The 18,430-nt window shown below is 37.9% G+C and overlaps 1 protein-coding gene across 19 annotated transcripts in view; it reads left to right on the forward strand.

The window, feature by feature from the left end:
* The window catches only part of Adgrl2 (adhesion G protein-coupled receptor L2), a 612,895-nt gene that overhangs the window by 473,938 nt on the left and 120,527 nt on the right, over positions 1-18,430 (forward strand). The gene's annotated exons all lie outside the window — the stretch shown is intronic.

The following is an 18,430-nucleotide window of genomic DNA, read 5'->3' on the forward strand; positions in this document are numbered from 1 at the left end:
CCATCAATTTACCGTGTGATTTTTGTCAAAATAGTACAATGCTCTGTTCTTGAGTCTCCTGTCCTTTTGGAGATTATGTAATGTTTCTTTGTAAACAGGGATAGTATGAAGATCATACCTAGAAATGCTTTGTTTCCATATACTTGATTTATATTTCTATAGTACTAACCTTGCCTTTCACAAGTCAGTTCTGTTGAGAACCTGGTGTGCTTTGATTATCTTGGCCAAGTTTTATAAGCATAGTAACCCACTGTGGAATCATGTATCAGTAAGTAGGAAAGTAAATTGAATTTTTGTGTCCTAGAGAATTAAATTATGCCATATAATGGAGCCCTGGCAAGCATAAGTCAGACACATGAAGGCTCACTCAAGTAACAGGTTACAAATAATAGCAGTTCTTCAGCAAAGCCAGTAATATGAATTGTAGGCCCAATTTTTTTATGCAATGAATGTATCATTGGACCTCGTAGCTCTGAATTCTAGTTAATGAACTCAGAACACATTGTTACTTACCCCAGTTTCAAAATAAAATGTTGTAATAGATGTGAATGGCAAATAAAGATTCACGTTTTTATGGAAATCAAGGAAGACTGAGAACATACTGGAGGACATAGTGTCAAGCCTGTTTGGAAACCGCAGGTTTTCATACAGCTTTTGCACCAATGCTCTTCTGTTGCTAGTTTTACTATGTAGCTATGAAACAAAGGCAGAGATGTGATTAAATATGAACTAGGAAAGTTACTTGGCATCCAAATATTTCTTTCAGAATGGTCTGAGTTTGGGCGGAGAAATGATGGTCCCCCACCACTGAAGGGAAGGAGAGGAAGACACTTCAGATGATTAGATTAGAATCATTTCTCTTGCATTCATATGCATCCACATAAGCCTGCACACACACACATAACAAATATGTCAGCCTCGCAGGATCAAGGAGCAGCTCTGCTTGCTGTTGTATGGTTTCCTTTAGTCAGCTAGTGTGTATCCATTACAGGAGAGTGTGATTCTTCGAAGACGAAGACGCAATTGTCATAGTTGGGGAGGGAACAGGAGCTTTTGGATAATAGTGTAATAGGTCCTTACACAGTCGAAGCAATCATGTGTCATTAACACATGGTCCCATCCTGGATCATAGATTTTGAAAATCACTTTTGAAAAAAAAATGTGATTTTATTCAGTATGATTCAGAAGTTGGTGAAACCATTTGCTTTCTTGGCATTTGTGTTTCCATTTTCAGATTATTTTTATTTTAATCCTGGTGATTAGGCTTGTTGATCATAACTACAGACTCTGGGAAAGGTTTCATTTGTTTGTTTTGTTTATTTAACCTGTTTCGGCAGTGAGTTAAGAAACACTGAATTGCATTAGTAACAGTAGCAGATGATGTGAGCATGGTCTATCTAGTGTCACTCCTGGGCATAGGGCTGGTGTCTTCACAGTGAGTGATACCTTGTTCTTTTTCTTCCTGGGAATGCCTATGGCCCTTTTGTGCTAGCTGACTTACAGACGCCATCTTAGATTTCAGAGCACAGCTAGATTGCCTACTTTTGTTCATTTCAGTGTGTTTGATTAGTTGATGTCTAGGAAGTGAATTTCCAGCAAGGTACATGGGGATTTGGCTGTATGACTCCTATTAAACTTAATGGAAGTCATAACTCCCATTAAATTAATAGGAATTGTGCCTGTGCTCGCTGCATAGCTAATGTAACCTCATTGTTTAAACTCAGAGATTGGGTAAATTAGCATCTATTCAAAACAAAGCGTTTACTTTCCTTTTTTGTATTTAGATTTTTAGTGCAAACTAATGCTATTTTACTCTTTAAGAAAGGAACACTTAACTCCGTCTCCTCTTAGGAGACCTTAAATATTCTTTATTGTGCCTTGTGAGTGTCATATAATTTGACTGTGGTAGTGTTCTCCATAGGTAACGATGTATAATGAAGTTTAAAAATGTAAATATAATGCCCCTTGTAAATTGCATAAGATAGCATCATATTTGAGTATGATATATAATACAGAATTACTTGGCTTCTAGCTGAAGATGAATTTGTTCTAAATGCAAACGTTGCATAAATTAAAATAATAAAGCACACACACACGCTTTGAAAACATTGCTTTGTTGTATACATAGGTCACGTTTTAAAAGATTTATTTTATTTTTATTTTTTGTTTTTGAGACAGGGTCTTTCTACATAGCCCTGGTTGTCCTGGAACTGGCTATGTAGCACAAGCTGATTTCCAAGTATCTCTGCCTCCAGAGTGCAGGGGTTGAAGGTGTGCACTCCACAATGCGTGGCAGATTTATTTTATTTTTGATTTGATGTCTGTCTGTCTGTCTACGTGTGGGCTCTGTGCATGTCACTGCAGGTGTCACTAGAAGCCAGAACTGTTGGAGTTACAGGCTGTTGTGAGCCACCCCCAGCGCGTGCTGTGGGAGCAGAAGCCATCTCTCCAGTCCCGTATAGGTCATTTTATTTACTAGTTTTTACTGCTAATGTATGCTGTTTTATAATTGAAGACTAAATTCAAGAACTGGATTCTTTTTTTTTTTTTTTACTTTTAATTCTCACTCTCTGTTTAATTCTGACTTTGTATTCTATTGTCTTTTAGTTCCCTAGCATGGCAAAGGGATTGTTCAGCTCTCTTGATTCCCTAATCAGTCTTTTCACGACTGCTGAAAGAGTATCATAAATGCTCTCACAGCAATAGACCCCAAAACCTCACTATCAGTGTGCTCTTGACTATTAGGTACTTTTCAAGCTTTAAGTTTGGATGGAAAAGACTGTATCAAATATTTATGAATAGATGTTATGATTTTTCTCAAAGTAAAGTGCATTTTAGAAATATTGATTTTACATGCAAATTAGGCTTTCATCCCTTTTGTTGTTACATTGGCAACAATCAATAATATATTAAAGGTAGTTTAATTAAAAACACAGGGAGCTTTGAAAGCTCCGTAATTTTTCAGGCCTATATTTCTCTTAATTACTTGCCCCTCGTTTGTTTCATTCTTGATGAGTCACGTTTTTTAATTTTATTTTTGAAATCATGTTTTTGTTTTTTTTTAATTCTGAAATCTATGTATAAGTTGTGTTGCAATATCAGAGAAATAATAATACGGATGATTGGAGATAACGATTAATGAGGACCTGGTATGCCTTGAAAGCCTGATTTATCTTCCATATTACTAAGAGAGTGTCTTACTGAAACATATGCTCGGTACCCTGTGGCACTCTTCATTTCTTTTCTTCTCCTCTGCGTGACAGAGAATGACATATGACAGCCATGCAGGCTACATGTATTAGACATCAATGTGGATTAGTGAATATCTCCTGACATCTTTCAACCCTGTCTTGGAACTGCTTTTGTCAACTTGACAGAAGTGATTCCAAGAGAATACCTAGTCCCGGCCTTGGGATCTCGTGGCTAAAATGCAAAGCTGAGAAGGGAATTCCGTATCTGCGCCCCAGGAAGCACAAACAACATTTATAATCTCTTCTTTTCCGCCGGGAACTCTCCAGAGTTTGACTTTCATGTCTGCCATAGTTCTTTCTTTGAGAGCTAATTTTTCTTAAAAGTCCTTCACCCTTTTTACTAGGAGTGGGAATGCAACACACCTTCCCCAGAAAAGACAGAGAAGTTAAAGAAATTGAGATAACAATGTAACGAGAAAAGATAGAGAATTAAAAGGAATTAAGTTAACAATGTAACAATGCTCATACTTTTAACCTTTCATATTTCCCTAAGTGGCATCTTTTTTCAAGAAATTTTCTACAATGTACATAGCGATGTTACAGATCAATACAAAATCATGTATGAAACAGATAAATTCTTCATTTGCATCTCTTATTATAATGGCTTTAAATATTGGTTATAAAATGTATTATGTATAAATATAAAAACCTTTATTCTTCACCTTCACTTGCCAGACATTTGTTCTTAATTTCTTTTTAGATATAAACTAGATAAATACTTTCATAGGAAATATTTCTTTGGGGATGAGTTATTTTGCGAGCCTGGACTCATTGAATTCTGCCTACTCTGAGATTTAGGCACACAATCGCCTGCTCTAAGAGGCTTCGTGTTGGTAACCCAGCACAGGAGAGTGCTCATGTCACCATGCATTGTTAGCAGTGACATAGAGTGCAAGGAAGGCTTTCATTGTGTGCTTCTAATTTGGGGATGACTTGTAAGGATAAAAACATTTTTTTGTGTGTGTGTACTTAGTTGTTCACCAGTTAAGTTTTGATGTGAACTTTTGATTTTTGTTAGCCACATGATCATTTTTCTGAAGAATACAATTCATTGATGGCCGTGGTCTTATGCCGTTTCTATTTTGAAAAATATTTTCTAGTTTGCCTGGTAGGTTGATATTTGTATTGCTTGAAATTCTGATGAGAATTTAAAAGGAGATTTTCTAATAGAACACTAATTAAAGGTTTAATAACTATCCTGATTTTGTTACATTTGGTTTGTTTTACCCCTCACCCTTTTTTTAGTTTATAGCTATTTTCTTTTTGGATTTCTTCCACTTTTATGCTAAAACTCCTCATATTCATGTCTTAAATATTTCCTCACTTGCATTTTCCCATGGCTTTTAAATATTTTTAATTGAAATTTGTCAGTGCCGGGGGTTGAGCCTAGGGCTTTAGTCATCCTAGGCGCATGTCCTGCCCTTGGGCTGCATCTTCAGCCCCTAAATTCTTTAGTTAATTTAAAATGAAGCAAATAAATATTAACCCAATTTTCCATGTGGGTAAAGTTGGTGTAAAATCAAGATTGAGACCATATTCTTATGGTTAATAGTTGAAAACAAGACAAAAGTAAAGCAGAAGAGACATCCATTATTGGCACAGATCATGCTCTTGGAGGAAAACACCACCATTTTTTATTTCAACCATATATCCCTGCTTTGAAGAGATTTCTTTTTGCATGGAATTTTAAAAATCAAGATTTGAAACCCTATCTCGAAAAACCAAAAAAAAAAAAAAAATCAAGATTTGGCTTTAAGAAATAAATGGGTAGATAGATTGTTAAGAGAGGTGGTAGGGAGAAAGGTTGTGACAGTCTTGAATTAAATGTTTAAAAATAATTTAAATAGAATTAAACACAAAGACAAAGTTCTATATCGTAGGAATCCTTCAGTGTTAAGAAGAAGGAAATTCCTGGAATAAAATAGACTTGGATGATACAGCTTTGTGTAAGGGGTCGCTCTGTCAAGGAGAGCCAAGTAAAATATCCTGTTTTATTGCGTATTTATAAGGGCTTCCGGACTATTCCCGTGTAATCATCTATTTCTATTTAACTGTGTATTTATGGCCTACCTATCAGTTCTCACTTCTGTCTTTGGCTTTTATTCTTTTCTTTGTAGCACAAGTGGATCATTCCCTCATTTAAAAATTCAGACAAATTTCTCTGAAGTCCATGCATTTGAAGGCTCATGTGCTGTTTTTCTTGTTGTCTGCAGTTTTCCCCTTAAAGTCTTAAGAAATAGTCTCAAGTTGTAAAGTCCCTGAAATCAGGAGTAATTCTGGTCCCAAGTATTTTGGATAAGAGACAGTCAAACTACATGAAGATCTAAAGCAGGCGATTCATGGTCTGGTCTTAGATCCAGGTGGTGTTGTATTAACTGAAGCGAGAGCCTGCCACAGTGCATTGCTGGGGGCACACAGAGAGCCCACCGGATTCTGAGGTCCGCTTTTTTTTTTTATTGTTCAAATGCTGTGGGAGACGGGAACCTAGACAGGAATGGTTTGAAAATGCAGCTTGAAGATTAGTAGTGTAGAATTCTTTATTTTACAGGTGAAGAAATAAGACCCAGAAAGAACTCTTCTCTCTCCAAGGTCTTCTTGCTGGGGGAGAAATCAAGAAATAGAAATAGAATAGAGAAATAGAAATAGGCCTGGCTAAACCTTAAAAGTCAGATCCAGCATCCTGTGCATGGCAAGTTAGTGCATACGGTCGTGAGTCGCTCGAGCATCTGAAGACCTGGATTCTGACTCAGTGTCTGGAGTAGGCGTGGATCATGTCTGACGGGTTCCCTGGTGGCACAGACGTTGATAATCTCTGAGAGGAGATGTGTATCCTGGAGTTGTGGTTATTAAAATGTTCAGAAAATCAGAATTTGCACGATAGTGATTTCAGTCATTGCAAGTCATTTGTTTTTAACCGAGAGAACGTAGCTGAAATACAGGAGCAGCGTCGTGTTCAGTTTTATGACCCTCATTAGAGAGAGAACTGAGATACCTCAGGATGCAGGGAGCCTTGTTATATTTTGTTATGTTTTAATCCCTTTTTGTATGCTTGGAGATGACCTTTTATCTGATGATTTGCTTTGGAAAAAAAAATCCCTGAACAACCATGCAACCTGCCCTCTTCTTAATATTTCTCTCTATTCCCTGTTGGACTGCCCTACTTTTATTTTACCCTACACAGATACATTATTTTAATATCCTCTTAACATATTGTTTTATTATTTAAGGTAACAGTTAACAAGTAGTCATTTAATGTAAAACATCGTTCTTTGTTCTAACTCACCTGGGAAAAGTTTATTTTGTGTTATTTTATATTAATTGTTTTCAAGGTCAGCCTACATCAATAGCTAGCAGTCATCATATCCCTTTAGTTTTGTTTCTGTGGCATGTTATGGCCTGCATTCCTCAGTGTTAACTGGTGAGGAGAAGTGGCTTAAGCATGTTCTGTGTGATTAGGTTTATGTAATGATGTCGCTTGATAATACATGTTACCAAAGATGTCCTATTGTTTTATTTCACAGAAGATACAATATTTCTTTGCAGCAGACGATATAATCCTTTTGCTTGTCTTTCAAGGACAAAAATAGGTTACTAATAGTATTTGATTAAGAATTAAATGTGTCTTCAGTAGTTTCCTGAGCCTTGAAAGCCAGAATTCGAGTAAACAGCAAATTTGAAATAAAAAGAGTTGCATATAGGCACCTGAGGTATTTTTGTTCTCCTTATTTGTTAGAGTTATTTGTTAGAGGAATTTTGAGATTTGGGATGACAGTTTGGAGGTCAGTAGTGCAGAATCTTCCACTTAACAGATGCAGAAACTAAGACCCGAGAAGGGGTGTCCTTTCATCAGGGTTTTATTGCTGAGTACACCTTTTCCCCACAGAATGGTACGTTTGGCTTCAGTTGGTTGATTGATATTATTACTTGACAAGGCTGTCATTCCAGAACAAAATATGTTTCAAAATATCATACATTATTGTTTAACTTAATGGTTATTATCAAAAGAGAATCCGTTTCAGGGTTTCTTTGTTTAATACGGTGGCAGATTAAAAGCCATCTGAAGCGCTGGGCAAGGTAGTCACACATCTGTAAATCCAGTACTCGCAAAGCCTTAGGCAGGGGGATCACAAGTTCAGACCATTCTGAGCTAATTTGAGGCTCACCTGAGCTATATAAGAAGATTCTGTATCCACCCTTGCCTCAACAAACAAAATGTAGATCCAAAGCAATACTAAAATCGACTTTGTTTTGTAACAGAATAATCCAGCTAAATTAACTCCTCAACTTCCAAAACATCCTGAGAAAGTTTTCAGTGAGAAGCAAAGAATTTCCCAAGCTTTCAGATGTTGATGAGATGATAGGGTGTAGGAATTCTGGAAACCTGCAGTGATTATAGTTAGTTTTCATTTCTCAGTGATTATCATCATCAAATATTTAGTCAGGACTCCCCAATACCTTTAGGTTTGGGTATTAGGTGTCATTCTTTCTCTTTATTCTGCTTGCCACAGGAAGCTGCTTAATCCTGGCCTCTGTTTTAGAGTTTCAGCAAATAGTCCGCCCTGAATAGCTCTCAGTGTCTCTTACTTCAGTCCCCTTAAAGGTGGTTGCTGTAGATCCTGCCATCCTGTCTGTTTACTAGAGAGCTCGCCTCTGAGAGCTGTCATTCTCTTCTTTCAACAGTGCTGTTAATTGATGGTGAAGACAGACTGGAAAATCTTTAGTGATTAAAAAATCCTGAGGATAGGTGTGACCCCAGTTTGCAAGGTGGTAAAATCTTTGCCTCGTGGTCTCATCTCTGTTTGAACTAAAATGCTAAATGCACAATAGAAGAGCAAAAGACAGTCACATTCAGAAATGTTAAGCAACGGTAAAACTAGAACCATTTAAATGACAAAATTTGACTGTTTGAATTAACTTTGTGTTTGGCTTAATTTGTGGCTCTAATTATTGCTGACATTTGTGAGTAGATTTTAGTTTAGTGTCCTGCAGGGATTTGTAGCTAAATCATATGTAAGAATCATGTGATTCCACGTACTTTTGCTCAACTGACAAAGCAAGTAAAAACTGTAACGTTGTAACCTGACAAGATGTGAACAGATATTTCTAATCATGTTTGCTCAAAAGAATTGAACTAAGTTTCAACTGAAATAATACCCTCATCTTTGGAAGGCTGATTTCACCAAGAACTAGGGTGTACATGTGTCTTCAGGTCACATATTTTAATGATGTAGCAAGACTCAAGAGAAGACAAATTTACAATTGTCACAGTGGATACTATGTATGCTTTTGCTTTGAAGTCCTCGGCTACTGTTTCAAAGGCATTAGTGGTAGAGAAGTCCCCATGGGTAACTTGAATGGCCAGCTCCTTGCACTTGCATTTTGGAATGCATTTCAGCTGAGCACAGATCAGAGATCATTTGCAGAGCTGCCATGCTGCAGCAACTTAAGGACACACCAAATGGTTGATGTTGTGTCACAGCTAGTAGACGGGCTGGGATCCTCACATATTCTCCCTAGACCCTCTTCTCACTTCCCGAGTCCACACCTTAGAAACCTTCAGCTGGTCCAAAGTTACTCTGGGACGTGATTACTGGTAGATATAGTTAGTTGCTTGCTAATGTATGTGCTATAGCACATAATAGCAAGTATCTGCCAGCACCCCAATGTGGTTTTGAGGGTTCAGTAGGATAAGTTTGAAGGCTCTCTATGCCATTAAACAAAGTTTTGAGCTAGCATTTTTGTTCTAGTGTGTCTCAGTATTTAAGTAGCTCCACTCTACCCATCGTCCCTCTCCTCTCCCCACACTTTGAGTTTCGGAATATTGGTTATGTGTTAGTATCATTGATTCTATGGCCAGTTAGTATTTTCTGTGTGATATAGTGGCATCTCACTCAACAACTGTGAGGTAGAGTTAGGATGATGGAAAGTGTGAAGCTAGCCCGGGCTACTTGACATCTTGTCTCAAACAAAACACAAAAACAAAACAAACAAATGACAAGATAATGTCCCCTTAAAAAGAGTGCTCATTACTCTTTGTGTTAAATTTTGGTAGGGGGTTACTTTGGAACATTGTTTCTTTTGGAAGCTTAAAAAAAAAAGAATACAAGCACAGATCTTCTGAATGTATGTAGTAACACAGTACAGTGTAGTAAACCACTGTCCAGGAGTGACTAATGAACTCTGGAACTGACCAGTAGGAGTGAGAGCATGCACCTTTGCTCAACAAGGCTCTGTTTTTATACGTTCCAGTGAATTCCGTGAGGCTGGGGACAGTATTCTACTCAGGTTTTTCTTTGTAATAATGCTAACTTTAATGTACAGATGTGTTTTAGTTGATTGCAAAACACCTTCAAGTACATTTAGCGCTAGAGTTTCACTAGTGAGTACCTACATGCAGTAAGTTGAGGGTGTGGGTTTTGAAAGCACAAAGATGAGGCCTGAGTATTAGTGTTTTTAAAACTTAATTGTAACAAACCTTGGTTACTCATAGCTTAGTGCTTAAATTCCTCTAGTTATTCAAATTATCTAGGTGATAATAATCTTCTCAAAACTGAGCCAGCTAGTTGACACTGACTTCTTCTCCCTAAACATGGAACTTCCATCTTGGAATGCAGTGACTGAACTCAGCCGTACACTTTCTATGGCTTGGGATAATGCTTTGGAAGTAATTTTACTAACATTAATTTAGACATGATGATCAGTGATTGCCTCCAGTTCTTTGAAATTTCTCACAGTCTTGTCCTGTGATTTGCTCCTTTTACCAAGTAGCCATTTTTGTCATTTTAACAAGCAATGACAATTTGTTGTGATATTTTTATACAGACTTATGCAGAATATCTGAAAATATCTAGTTTTAAAATTATCTTCTTATTGACCTTGCTTATAGCAGGGATTACTTATAGTTTGCAATCATAAAATAGGTTTTGCTGGTGATAATTTTCACATGTATTTTAACATACTAAATTTCAGTACATGTATTGTTGACAGTCAGAATTTTTTTATTCTTTAGTCAACGTTAGTAAGTGAATATCTGGTTTATGTTGCTATCTTTGACTGTTTCTGTTTGATTTTAAAAAATCACAGACTCTGTTGAGCACATAGTGATTGTATTTCTGTCCAGTGACTTTGAAGAGGGAAGTATTTGACTTAGAATGGTGGGGATCAAAGGTACTGTTTTTCTATACCACTGCTAAGAATTCTAGCCTCCAATATAGTTTAACTCACAGGTTTACTTAAAAGACAGGTTTTTAAGGATATGAATTTAGGTTTCAGAAGTGAGTTTTCCTGCTTTCATGTCTGTTGGTCTGTTATTCTTAACTTTGCAACTGCGTTTCCTCTCAGATTAAAAAAAAATCATTGTATCACATCTTAATCCTCAATGGCACTTACTTATTCATTTCAGAAAGTCATCCATTCTAAAAATGAAACGTTTTGGTACCATTGAAATCATCTAAAGAAGAAATTTCTTGTTTCAGGAGACAAATGTAAGAGAGTTCTAATGGCATTATCAGGACAATGGATCATCTTCTAGGTGGTTAGCTGGAAGGAGGAGGATACAGTAACTCCAGAGAATGGCATGCATGTGGAAATACACATTAGTAGTTTGTCAGTGCAGTGGATTAGTTTCTCATTTAAGTGTAAGAAGAATGTGAAAGTTTCCTGGGATTTATAGTAGCCTGAACAAACGGTTAACTTAATTATGTGTTTCTAACATTCTTTTAAGATATGAATATATAGAGTCAGCGATGGCCGGGGACTTGTGTACCGACTATTGACCCTACCGGGCTCCAATGGATAGTTCCAATTAGTGGTTGGATAGATGCCTGATTGTACTTGAGTGTGTTAGAAAACCAACCCACCAGTTGTCGATCTAAGAAAGGGACTATGAAGGAGAAGAGGGATAGGTAAGGAATGGAGAGGAGAGAGGGTGTGGGCAGAGTTAGAATGTATTGCATGCATATGTAAAACTGCCAAAGAACAGACGTAATAAAAAAGCATGACGAACCTCCCACTATATCCTTCAGATTTCTCTCCTTTCCAGCGTTTGCAGGTGCACACCTCATTTACCATGTTGTCCGTTCATGTCTTCCTCTTGTTTCTTATTTGCTTACTGTCTCTGTCAACTTAGAAAATACATTGGCACATTCTCTTCTTCTTATAAATATAAACTTTCCTGTATGAGAACTACTGTACTGTATACCCGCAAAAAACGCCTAAGGAAAGTTATTGAATAATACTTAGCTTTGCTTAAGAAAAAATTATCAGTATTCATGTGAAAGAACAAAAAAACCCGGCTCTATGAAATCAAACATGCCAAAATCAGTTGTGTCTCCCTACCCCCTCGGCATAGGAGGAGTAAAGAGCTGTCAGTCCATTCAAGAGTTAGAAAGGCAACTGCAGCTGGTCCAGAAGAGAGGGTCTAGCTAGTGCGTAAAATTCTTGTCAGCATTTCGACACTGCATTCTTTTGGGGTATCTGTTATCACTGAATAGAAAACTGTTTCAAATTGACAGGCAGACAGAACGTTGTGCTGAATGTGTAAATTGGAATCATCACATCCACCAGTTCCCTTCACCAGGTGCCGGCTCAGAGCCTGCTTCTGCACAAGTGTTGAGAGAATGCCAGGAATATGTTTTTTGCTCCCCCGCCCCAATTACCCCTCATCTCTTCCAGTGTCTAGTTCTTTTCCTAAACAGCTTGCCCAGGTGTTTTAGAAATGCCTCGCAGGATAGAGCAGGGGTGCAGGTGTTCCGAAGGCAGAGGCTGCTAAGCGGAGTGGGAGAAACAGATCCATCTGTGTGAGGATTGTGGTTTGCAAGGGTTTCACCTCCTAATGTGCAGACCAGTGTCTTGCTGGCCTTGAGATACTATTGAGAGTGAAATAGTGGAGTTGGTGACTAAAGGAAATTAGACTATTTGTTGAGGCTTTATGTCTGAGTCTTTAAAAATACTTTGATTTAGAAGCTGTTTGGATAACTAGCGGCAATTTCAGTGGCTGCAAAAACATGAAAGCCGCTCAAGTGTTAATGAAGGAAGAGTGAAGACGAATCTTGCTTCTTCGTGGCTTTTTGATCTTATGGAAAGAATTATGGCACAATGTAATTGTTTTGAGTTTCTTGCTGACATTTTCTGATTTTTTTTGTGATATAGTACTACAATATTTGAAGGTAGAATTTAAAATTTTTATTCTGTTTGAATTTGTATCACAGTCGGTTGCTTAGAACTATTCAAATTAGTTTGTGCTCGAAGCACTTGTAACAGTGTTACTATTCTTGAAATTAAACAACTTGGCTCACAGAAGGATCCTTTAATTAGTTTGGTTAATTGTGCTTTCTTGACTAATGTAAATATTTTTCTAGAAGAGTGTATGTTCTATCTTTTGCTTATCCTGTGGGCAGTGAGTTTTCTTAATATATTTCCCTTTAAAGATTCTATTTTTGCTTTCATTTGTCTAATCTTTGTATTATGGGAAGGTAATGAAGTGCTAAGTGTTCAGAATATGAACATTGTATGCTACTTCTCGTAACTTCTCTTGGCCTCTTGAGAATTGTTCCAGCCTCTGACATGGCCACCCAAGGGTAGATGGGAATTTCCCGGCATTTCTCCTGTTAGCTCACACTCAGGCACTATTGTCCTTCGTATTGATTTAGTCTCTGTGAGCTTTCACTGACCACTCAGGCAGGGAAATTAATTTCTCATGGGGGCAACAAATGGTTAATTTCAAAAGCAGTACGATGTAGTGCTAATAACTTGAATGGGTTATTGACAGCTTAAATATACATGTGTTTGTGAGTGTGTGTGTGTGTTGTGCGAACATTCCACAAAGGACAACTCATAGGAGTTGATTCTTCCCCTTTCATTGTGTGGATTCCAGAAGGGAACTCAAGCCTTTAATCTTGGCAGCAAGCAACTTGAGCTGTGGAGCCAGCTTGGGCACAATGATTCATCTTTTTAAATTTTTTTTATTTTTATTTATGTGTATGTACATGTTTCTGTATAAACCATTCTATGGCACCTGTGTGGGGGTGCCTGGAGAATCCAGAAGAAGACATGGATCCCTGGAACTAAACTCATCCTCTTCAAAAACAGTCACCATTTTTAACCACTGAGCCACCTCTGTAGTCTGATACTTCATATTTTAATTCATGTTTATATCCTTTGTGAATTTGTAAAAATCATCGAGCTTGATCGTATGTTTTGCTTTCATTATGATATTTCAAATCCCTTCTAATCCCAGTTGTTACTGTTGGACGTGGGAGATGGCTTAGTTTGTGAAGCCACTTATGGCGCAGCCTGATGACTTCAGTTGCATCTGTGGAATTTATGGTAGATGGGGGAAAACACGTTTTTTCCTGATCTACATTCATGCACATATCTGTGCATACACACACAGACACACACATGGCGACATGTGTGCTCCTATACCCACGTATACACGCATGTACAAACAAACAGATAATGATACAAAAAATGGAAAATGGAATAGAGGCTTAAAATCCAATATTCAAATATTTATTAAACAGTAATGATTTGATTTCTGCCAGGTGGCCAGGCTGTCCTGTGCTAGACATGGTTCTAACATCTATGGATCTTATAAAATCAGGGTGTTAGAGAGAGCAGTGTCCCTGTCACATCCAGCTAGAACTGTGGAGCAGAGTTGTCTGAATGGACAAGAATTGCTCGTTGGGGAAGAAAAAAAAAGAACGAGAAAGGCATCCTGGAGGAGGGAGTGCAGTGTGGCAACCAGGGCCAGTAAATATGTGTGCAGATTATGTGTCGGTCATTGCGTGCTCAAGGTAGGGAGTGCTAAGAGATACACGGGTGACATTGCAGCCATGTCACAAAGGACTTTATGTGGCATGTGGAAAGAAGAATTATGATTTCATCATGTAAGTGACAGTCATCAGATAGCTTCAGAGATGGTTATAGGTGTTTCTTCTGTAAGTATTTACTTTGGGGGCCGAGGTTCTCTATTGAAAATAGAAAGACTATTGAATAGTAACTTTATTTTTTTTTTTAACACATTATCATCTGAACTGATCCTGTTGCCCACAACCTCAAGCCCCTGAAGGAAAGTCAGAACTTGGATTTGACTATTCTGTCTTCATATTTCAAAATATTGCAGCTAATTAAAAAAAAAACTAGATACCAAATATGTAAATAAAACATACCTGTGAACTGGGTTTGTCCTGTGTTCTGGCTCTGTATGCCCTCTGGCCCTACTTCTTGAGTAAGATCATCGCTTTAGCTTAGGGGAAAAACAGTGAGAGACAAGAGGAAAACTGCCCTGATATCAGACAAAAACGTATGAATTGCTGAGACTTCATGGCTATTGGCCATGAGGTTTGGAGCTTGACTAGGGAGGGAATAGATAAGTTATTCAAATCTCCTGTTGGTTGGGAAGAGAGACTGCGGAGTGGAGGTTACTGGTGTAAGGTCTGCCAGGTGAAGTGGAAGGTGGCCACATCTTGCTTCAATAGCAAACATCAAGCCTCTGCTTAGATGCTCAGTGTTCCCTTTGTATCGGCTCCCTGTCTGCAGCCAGACTTTCTTCCCCTGCCCTGCTCCGCCATCTTACTCCAGTTTCATTTCTCTCAGGGTTTTTTTTCCTTCACAACTTGCAGCATAGTGGGATCTGCTCTAACCACAGAATTGCCTGGTGTTTCTCAATTAAAATTCTTGAGGAACGGGTGGGCTTTATAGCTCTTTTAGTATAAGGAAGCGTCAGGCGCAGTTTCAGTACTGTGGCGGGCCTGCTTTTCAAAGAACCACGTTTACTGCCAGGACTATGTGTGCCTAGTTTCTCATGGGTTCTCCTGGGCAGTCTGGGTTCATCCCCTTAGAAAAGTCTGTAATTAGAGTCGTTGAATTTGGGGAAATGCAATGCTCATGGCTCTGGTAATTTGTATCTGGAAAATTGAGGTATAAATGCCACCCATCAAAGTGGATGATGAACTCACCAAATTCAGGCATGGAAGAACAGAAAAGGGAGGCTGGAGGTATACCCCAGGTGGTGGACTTGACTAGTGAGCAATGTCGGGTCCAGTCCCTCAGGATTGTATCGATTGGGTGTGATGGCACACACCTGTAATTCACTAGGGAAATGGTGGCAGGAAAATCAGGAGTTCCAGACCATACCATGCTTAAGGCAACCTGGGCTGCATGAGAGACACTGGTTCAAAAGTAAATTTGGGAAAGGAGAGAAAAAAAATTGATAAGATCTTTGTGGAGTCAATTTAATGAAGTTAGCACTATTAAAGAATAAGTTATCACAATGATTTGCAGAGACAAGCTTGTCAGTGGTATAATCAATTCCAGAATTAAAATATTCACAAAGCTTTAACATCCCATAACTTATAGCGTATTTACTGGAAGTCTTGCTTTGACGGAATAATAGATGTGAGTATGCAGAAGTGACGTTTTAGCTTTCCTTTCTCTTTACTTTTAGCTTAAGTCTGCAGCAGCAGTGACCCCTTATTGAACTCATCAGGCGCTCAGGCACTGGGCTGCGTGTTTTATATTCGCTTTCCCAAATGATTTGTGCAGTTCAGAGTATTTTGTCAGTTTTGTAGCTGACTAGATGAACCCATAGTTAGGAGACATAGACAGAGTAAATCAATATTGTGTAAATGACTGTAGAAATATGTTCATCCCCCAGAACTGACACAGAAGTCACATTGCTTATAAATTTGTATAATATGGACTATTTACGTTTATATTATATTGATCTGTCTATCATCTCTTTAGCCTGTGTCCGTGTGTGTGTGCGTGTGTTCACATGAGCCATGGAGGTCAGACTACAACTAGCAGTAGTGAATTCTCTTATTCTGCCTTGTGGGTCCTACAAGTTGCACAGAGATTGACAGACTCAGCTTCAACTGCCATTACCACCTTGTCAGCTCAGACATGGGTACTTTTATTTTCATCTGGAATGTCTATATGATGGTGATTGACCACTCTGGTTTAAAAATAAGGAAGTCCTGCCCAGGCTAGGTCTGCACAGCCCCAGAGAGTTGTAAAAGTCCATACATGTATTAACATGGGTCATTCTCAGGCTAAGTCTGCACAGCCCCAGATGGCATGTTGGGAAATGGAAGAGACAGCATTCAGCATATGCTTTTGTCTCTGGTGCCAGACGTCTTATTTAACTTTCTTTTTTAATTGCATCGACTAGATATTTTGGCACCACATAGATGCAATGTTAGAAATCCTTTATCAGCTCGCAGATGGTTCTCCATGGTGGCAGCTTTCATATAATACCAGTTTCTTCTCACGCATTCACCATCCACTGAGGGCTTGTATGCGGGAAGGTTTTTGTTCCTAATGATACACATACATTTCAAAAATCATCTTGTAATTTGCAAATACCAATTTCTTACTAAATAACTTAAAAAAAGTACCAGATAAGTAGAGAATAATGTAAAAACACATTTGTCGATGGAAAGTGTAGTTCTTTTGATCAGCAGTGCCACCAGAGATTAAGACAAAACCCCACTTGTGACAGCTTCATCATAGGAGATAAAGATAACAGTTATAGCCAGTTATGGAATTTTTGTGTCTATTTACTCAGCGATTAATCATCACTCCTAGTGCTGTCAACTACAAGATCATTGTTCTATTTTTAGAATGGTCCTTGAAAATGCACAAGAATGCATTTTTCCCCCAAATAGAAAACTTAAATTAATGGTTAACTGGGCTAGATAAACAAGGATATATGGCGTTAAGACTGACAATAGAGTCAGTGGCCGTGACCCTGGAAGGAAAGTAGAGACACTGACCACCCTGCCTCTAGAATAAACATCAAGTCTTACACACTGATACTCACTAATTTATTCCTTGATAGAATACACTGTTGCTATATAGTGGGCCTAAATGTGGGAAATCTGCACGTGGCATATGAGACGGGAACAAGGCAGGTATGGTGACACTTGAGATATATTAATTACTCAGTCTTGGTTTGATTTACTGATAAAGTCATCTGCTATTTCATTCAGCAAGGCCTATATTCATTGAGGTTTTAGTAAGGGGACTTGTTCTCATTGATAGGAAGAACTAAAATACAGAGGGTAAACATTACTTTCTGTGCTTTTTACATAAACAGCTTCGAGAGGAGAAGAATAAAAGCGTTTCAGGAATGCTGAGAACTAATACATAAGCTACTCTTGTATCCTGTCTTTGTTCTCTGCCTAGGTCGAGTTACACTTTTGTAGGCGTAGCTTGAACAGCCAGAGCAAAGCAATGTGATTTAGTGTTCTTATTTCATTTTTTTCTCTTATTTTATTTTCCTTGTGGTGTTTTGAGACTGTCTCTCTATGTAGTCTCTGCTGTCCTGGAGCTTTCTACGTATATCATGCTGGCCTCAAGCTCACAGAGATCTGCCTCCCTCTGCCTTCCCGGTGCTGTGATTTAAGGCATGGCACACCATACCTAGCCTAGTGTTCTTATTTCTTCAGTTCTCTAAAGGAAGGGTTTATGTCAGAGATAGTGAAAACGTGTCACCTTTAAACAAATGTTAGCAAATAAAGGAGAGGGAAAATAAAGAGGAGCAAAGTCATTTCTAAAATGTAGCATTTCAAACACACGAAGTTATGGCAAATACGTTTATTATTATTATTATTATTATTATTATTATTATTTTTCCAGTTCTAAAGTCTGCTGTCCAGGAAAAGTGTGGATCCTCCATTGCTTGGCTTATTTCTTGTATGCTTTGGAATTTAAAGTAGGCCTCTGAGTTTATAATTTTAGAGCACGTACTTTTTATTTTTTGACATGCTGGAAGATATTTGTTTGAATAAATAGAATTTTGAGGTATATCTTTATGTAATTAGTTGTGCATGTTTGAACAGCAGATTATTTGTTATAATTGTCAGAGGGATGAAGAAGTTGCCACCAATGAAAGACAAAACTAAGCAAATGCGTATAAAAAGGCTGTATGTAACTAACGTGACTTGAGAGTGCAAGGGACAAATAGTCACCAAGTCAGTGATAGTTTAATACTTTGGGCATCATCTTGGTGAAAAACATTTGACATAATTGTAGTTAAATGTTATCTTGTTTGTTTTGTTTTCTTTTTCCTTCAAGTTATTTCTTAAGTTACCATACAAAGTCATGGATTTCATTATGACGTTTTCCTACATGTCATTATCTTTTTAAAAATTTTTTGTGCTTTACCTCTAATT

The sequence above is a fragment of the Microtus pennsylvanicus genome, chromosome 7, assembly GCF_037038515.1.
Source record: "Microtus pennsylvanicus isolate mMicPen1 chromosome 7, mMicPen1.hap1, whole genome shotgun sequence".
NCBI classification, from domain to species: domain Eukaryota; kingdom Metazoa; phylum Chordata; class Mammalia; order Rodentia; family Cricetidae; genus Microtus; species Microtus pennsylvanicus.